Below are 7,183 nucleotides of genomic sequence, written 5' to 3'. Positions count from 1 at the left end.
AGTAGTATCGACAAAGGAATCCATCCTTTAACACCCTCTTTACCCAGGAGCCGATGCAAACAAACACATAAAGCAGGCAATGAGATGAGGGAGATTATTACAGATCGTAATTTCGCTACTTGCAATATTGGGGACTGCCAATCGAAAAATCTTCCCAGCACGCCTTGAAAAGAGGCAATATGGAAATTTGGAGAGTGACTACTATGGTTTGGGTCGACATCAGAATGGAGGAGAAAGGCAAAACAATATGTGAGGTTGGCTTGCCTCTGTATTAATGAAGATTATTTCACATTCAGGGGAAAATATTTCAAGACAATGTCAATATTTCAGCGATGGGCAATTCTCTCTTCCCACTCCTGAGTGAAATATTTATGGCATCATTGGAGGAGGAAGTGAAGCAGGACTGGGCACTGCCAAATATATATGCTTCAGGTACGTGTATGGCATTATGGCAGTGATCCCAGAAGCGTGTATCAACAATATGTTGAATAACACCCAAAAATAACGTGCACCCATGAGATTGAAGCTAATAACCAATTGCATTTCTTAGATATATTAATCAATCGTCGCAATGGACAACTTTCTTTTTCTATTTACAGGAAACCCACCAGCACCCAGCGGACAATCCCGTTCCATAGTTACCAGCATAAAATGGCAGCCTATGACACGACGATCCATCGTTTTCTGATAATCCCACTCACAGAGGAAAACTTCGATATGGAAAAACAATATATTATGGACACTGTAAGGAAGAATGTGTACAGCAGCAGTACTATCAAGACGATGATCCAGAGACACGCACGAAGGATAGAACAAAGTAACCTCAGTACATTGTACAGTCAACAATCGACTTCTGCCACAATAAAAAGATCAGACAAAACCTTTTCAAATTTATCAAGGCATATACAGCGCACATTGAAAAGATTCGAAAACTTCGAGATGGAAAAACAATATATTATGGACACTGCAAGGAAGAATGTGTACAACAGCAGTACTATAAAGACGATGATCCTACACTTCGTGCGTGTCTCACAAAGTGTAGAACAAAGTAACCTCAGTACATTGAACAGTCAACAATCGGCCTCAACCGCACTAAAAAGATCAGGCAAGACCTTTTCAAATTTCTCAAGGCATATACAGCGCACATTGAAAAGATCCGACAAACAGCTGGTGGGATCAAGTCGTACCTACCAGCTAAAATCTCTCTCTCTCTGCTAGAGAAAAGAATCGAAAACCAGTAGATGAAATAAGCGGTATTTATAAAATCCCTTACTCAGATTGTCTGAAGGTTATATCGGAGAGGCGAGAGGCAGATGTGGCCATCAAGTACTCCCGGAAACCCACAAAATCTATGGTAAAATGTCGCCATAACATAAGCAACTAAGAACTGAAAGTACAAAAACCGGTAAGGAAAATTAACCAGCTGGACGCTCACAAAAGCCTACTTATTAGCAAACTTCCGGTAGACACTAGATCGAACTCAGATCTAGGCGATTGCTATTCCTAAATACATTGGAGGACTGACGCTTCCCAGGGCTAGAGCAAAAACAACTTCAATTAACGCATGATTATTGTTTATATAAACTTAAAACTCAAATTCCTTTTTAAGGTTTTTGTGAAACAACACCTTATTAGAATCGAGAGGGTGTCTGTCTGTCTGTCTGTCACACCCGTTTTATTCGGAAACGGTTTGACCGATTGCCACAAAAATGGGTAAGAGTATGTAATCTGCTGTTCCCTTTATATGTAGCAAGTGGCGCCATTTTGTGTTAAGTTCAAGGGGGGTTCCCCATACATATGAATGGAGGGTGCACAATTTTTTTTCATAAAATGTGGCCATGTGGGGTATCAAATGAAAGGTCTCAATTAGTGCTTTTCAAAACTGGTTCCATATTTGATATTGGCTGAAGCACAAAAAGTTTAACAGGTTTCGTTCTCAGAACCTATCCAACCGAAAAAAATCGCAGTGATGCATCTCTACGAAATCGAGGCCTCAAAATATATCCGGTTCCGATATCTGCACCAATAGTTAATAATAGTATAATTCCACATTTTAGAAATTTGCTTGGCAACCCCCCTTATGTTCATCTCACAAGTACAAAATTGTATGTGTGTGTAAGGAATAACATAATGCACAATTTGGTCAAGTTTGAAAAAAAAATCCAACCACTATTAACAAAGTTATAGGGGGTGAAACTTTGCCATGTTTTTTTGTGAATTTTGTGTATTCTACACTCTGTATGACGTCATCATCATATATCAATTCATCAATACCATAACGAAATGAGTTCTTATGAATGGGGTCGGAAAGAATTATCTTGTTTTAGTTTTTTAGTCATTTGTATATGAATATCAATTATTCCAACCAGACATGTGTATATATAGGTATATAGTATATGCGTGCTAATGAAGTTTGCAGGTAGTGTCTAATTCAGATTGATATATTTCTACATTTAACCAGCCGTATTTAATATACGTACTATATAGGTGTCCGGATAGCTGAGTGGTTAGAGCACGAAGCTGTCGTACGGAAGGTCACGGTTCAATTCTCACTGGTTGCAGTGGGATTTGTATCGTGATTTGACGTCGAATACCAGTCGACTCAGCTGTGAATGAGTACCTGAGTCAAATCAGGGTAATAATCTCGGACGAGCGTAATGCAGACCACATTGCCTCCTACAGGATACTGCAGTGTACCGTTACGGTCTTGAATGAAGTGCTCTAACACACTTCAAGGCCCTGATCCAATATGGATTGTTGCGCCAACGATTATTATTATTATTATTACTATATATGTACAGACGTATGCTTTTTTTGTACGAAGTAAATCGGAAATATGCGTACTAGTTTACACACGTGCATATACATATATATTACCTGTGTGGAGTTGCCAAATCTCCCATCAAGCCCATCCGTTCGTGCGGATAAGGGAATGCCCGGCGAATGTGTCATGGCTACGCACATGCACGCATCCGGAGATGTGCGTGTATGGGCATGTTTAGGCGCAGGCCGGGTAGGTGGGAAGTAAACGCCCACCCGTGGATAAAAATTGGCTATGGGAAGGATACCCAGAAATAAAACCAAACATGGAGGAGCAGAATAAGGATGAAGTTACGGTGCAGGGCTTCGGAAACCCAGTACCGGCGGTTTTTGGGAGTGAGCAAGCGGGCTCCCGGCCGTCGATATTCAACGACCGCAGTGCCTCAGTAGTGGGAACCTTGGCTACTGTCGCATCTAATGTTACAAGCGTACGGGAGGAACTTGAACTGGCTTCAGTGATGGACCCGTTCAGGAGGAGCTTGATTTTTCGCAGATCCCCTCCCATACGGGCACAAGCCCCCACGATCGCTACCCCCAGTGGGAAGCGTATAGCGGAAGACTTCGATGAGGAAGAATAACTGACGCCGATTTACTCGAGCGATGTTTTGGGCAATGAGCAGTCTGGAGCTGCCTTTACTGCCCTCGGTAAAAAGATCATGGAGCTGTGTGAGTTTATAAAGGAGCGCAGGAACATTCACCAAAATATAAGGGCCATGATAAGAGGCATCTGTTTGACGTATGGCAAGGCCCAGGATGAACGAGTAGGGAAGTCGCCGATTGGAAAAGTGAACCAGGCAACTCAAGTAACGCCGGTTCAAAACACAAAAGGGGAGAAATCGCGGAAGAGGATGCGCAAGAAGCTGAATGACTCAACAGGCCAGCAAACTCCGAAAAGAAAAAAGGACTTAACTCCCAAAAAGGCGGAGTTCATGAAAAGTACGTCTGAAGCTGCCAGTGAAACTATTGCAGCGGCTACCTCGAGAAAAGGGATCGAACCTTTAAAGGCGGATGCGGTAGCTTGGAGGAAAGTAGAACCGCGGAAAAGAAATGATCGGAGGAAGATAAGACCGGGGGTGATTGTCATTTCTAAACGAGGCGAAGGTTAGCAGCAGGGAGAGTGAGAATAGGCTGGGTTATGTATCGCCTTAGGGAACAGGTGGCGTTAAAACGGTGCTTTAGATGCCTTGGCTTTGGTCACATTGCGAAGGCATGCACTAGCCCAAATGATAGGTCAAAGCAATGCAGGAGATGCGGAGTGGAAGGCCATATCAGCAAGGACTGCGGGCTGACCCAAATTGTCTACTGTGCAAAGGAAAGGAGGATGTGGACCATCGGCACATTGCAGGCAGCAGCAGGTGCTCGGAATACAGGAGAGCCCTTAGCATAAATCGCAGATGAGGTTGATACAAATCACCCTCAACCACTGCGAGGCGGCGCAGGATCTACTCGCGCAAACCATCCGCGAGAAAAATATCGATGTGGCCATATTAAGCGAACCATACCGAAACCACGGTGGTAGCGTTTGGGTCAAAGACCAAACGGGCCAAACAGCGCTGTGGACTTGCGGAGAACAAGCCTTCGAGGAAATAATGGAGCACCCGGAGGAAGGCTTCATCAAAGCGAAGGTGAAGGGCATCCACATCTACAGCTGCTATGCTCCACCCAGCGCTACACTCGTCGAGTATGAGCGGATGCTTGCCGCTCTTGTTTTGGATGCAAGAGGACGTTGGCCGATCATAATAGAAGGCGATTTCAATGCGTGGGCTCTTGAATGGGGCAGCCGGATAATTAATGTGAGGGGATGTGTTCTCCTCGAAGCATTCGCGGAGTGGACGTGGTACTGGCGAATGCTGGGTCTTCGTACACTTTGCGGGGAAGGGGCCTGGGGTCTATAGTGGACCTGACATACGTGAGTGCCACTTTAGCCAGTAGAATCGCTTGGCATGTCAATGAGGACTATACTCACAGCGACCATCAGGCAATCTGCATAGAGATCAAGGGCGGATCGAGCTCGAAAAAGAGTTTTCGCAGAATGCCGGGTGGTATGCTTGGCTGGACAGTGAAAGCTTTCGAGGGGGACACGTTTTCCGCGGTGCTCAAATCCGACATATCCCTGAATGGTACGGCTGGAGAGAAAGCCACCCAGATCACTCGATGGGCGACGGAATCATGCGATGCTACTATGCCCAGAAGGGGATTGCTCCCCAATAGGCAACCCAACTATTGGTGGAACAACGAAATCGCAAGTTTGCGAGTCGCACGTTTCCGGGCAAGGAGGCTTTGCCATAGGCTCACGAGAAAACCCCGTGGCGACGGTCGAGAGGAGGCACACAGGCAATTGCGTGGCCGCTTAAAGGAAGTCATTCGGAAGAGCAAAAATAACTGTTTCAAACAGTTGTGCGACCATGCCGACATAAACCCTTGGGGCGAGGCTTATAGAGTGGTAATGAGAAGGTTGCGGAAATTACCCCAGGTGACCTGTTCGCGCCTCCTGAAACAGATTGTTAGCACTCTGTTCCCTCACCACGAAAATAGGGGAAGGAAAATTATCGTCCAGCTAAATGGCGACATAATACCTCCAGTAACTGTGGAGGAGCTGCGGGAAATATGTGATAGATTCGGTGACAATACGGCCCCATGTCTGGATGGCATCCCCAACCGAGCTTTGAAACTGGCAGTGAAGACTAGGCCCAACCTGTTCGCTAACACCTTTAAGGCGTGCCTAAAAGAAGGAATATTCCCTGCCAAGTGGAAAAAGCAAAAGTTGGTGTTGCTTACGAAGCCTGGCAAGTCACCTGGAAACCCAGCGTCGTATCCTCTTATCTGCCTGTTGGAGACAATGGGGAAGATGATGGAGAGAGTCATCTGCAACAGACTCCTGCCCATCGTCGAAGCCAGGAATAGTTTGTCGGAAGGCCACTTTGGTTTCCGACGCGCCCACTCTATGGTGGACGCAATTGACATGGTGGTAAATCTGGCAAAAGGTGCACTGATTTCTGGCGGCTGCTGTGCCGTGGTGGCGTTGGATGTCAAAAACGCATCCAACTCGGCCAACTGGAATAGAATTAAAGGGGCGTCGGCCGACACAGGTGTCCCCGCATATTTAGCGAATTTGGTGGAAAACTACCGCCCAGAGGACTCTCTGGTACGGGACGGATGAGGGCCCCAAAGAGTACATTGTCACAGCCGGGGTACCACAGGGATCGGTACTTGGTCCCCTGTTGTGGAATATCATGTATAATGGGGTGCTTGCTCTTCCCGTCCCAGAGGGGACTACGATTGTCGACTTTGCTGATGACCTAGCTGTAGTTGTTGCAGCAAAACACCCAGAAGATGTGGAGGTTTACGCAACGGAAACAGTGAGAGCGGTAAAGTCCTGGCCAGAAAAGGCCGGGCTGACCTTGACGGACGTGAAAACGGAAGCGGCCTTAATAACGAACCGCAAAAAAAATAACACTGTGAAAGTGGAGGTCGGCGGACGTACGGTCGTATCAAAGCCGGCTATTAAATACCTGGGGGTAATAATTGACACCAAATTGAGTTTTAGGGAACACCTAGAGTATGCATGTCCAAAGGCAGCCAATGCCACCACGGCACTTGCAAAAAGTTACCAAATATTGGTGGACCGTAACATTGCCGGAGGTTGGTGCTAGCCGGAGTGGTGCGCCCCATCCTGCTCTACTTGCCGCCTGTGTGGGCAGAGGCGCTTCAGAACTCTCAGAGACGGAAGCAGATGAACTCGGTTTACCGGCTGATGGTTTTGAGGGTTTGCAGTGCTTTTAAAACCACATCAGATGAGGCAGTATTGGTGGTGGCAGGCATGATCCCGGTTGACATTCTGGCCAAAGAAATGGGTGTCCTGTACCATGCAAGACGTATGGAGGGGCATGCACAGCGTAGAAATACGGCAAGGACAGAGTCGCTTGATCTCTGGCAATGCAGATGGGACTCAGGGGTCGTTAGCGATTTTTAAACGGGTCGCTTACGATACGGGGTGTGACGTCCCCGAGGTGCCCGAGTAAGTAGTTCTGCCCCCTAGCTGGCAGCATACCTGCGTCCTAGGTAGTAGCCTCGAGAAAGCTTCTCGGTGAAGAGCGAACCGCGAATGACCGGTACACGTCGGGACACACTGGGAGTCTCCGGAGCCGTCGACAACTCTCTGTCGGCGTCGACGGGGTGATGTGAGCGTAGCTCTGCCAAGGTGGTAGTTGCGACGTGTATCAGAAGCCAGCCCCTTCGGGACCCTGGTCGGGAAGTGTGCATTGAACCGGTGTTAGTAGACCGCGTTGCCCCGAGCGAGCGCTGATCCGTCCGTGAATTCCGGGATCAGCTAAGCGTAGGTCAGGCCTCAGGGAACTGGGGT

This window comes from Hermetia illucens, chromosome 3, assembly GCF_905115235.1.
Source record: "Hermetia illucens chromosome 3, iHerIll2.2.curated.20191125, whole genome shotgun sequence".
Lineage (NCBI taxonomy): Eukaryota > Metazoa > Arthropoda > Insecta > Diptera > Stratiomyidae > Hermetia > Hermetia illucens.
The sequence above is the reverse complement of the archived record's forward strand: the minus strand, read 5'-3'. Positions refer to the sequence as shown.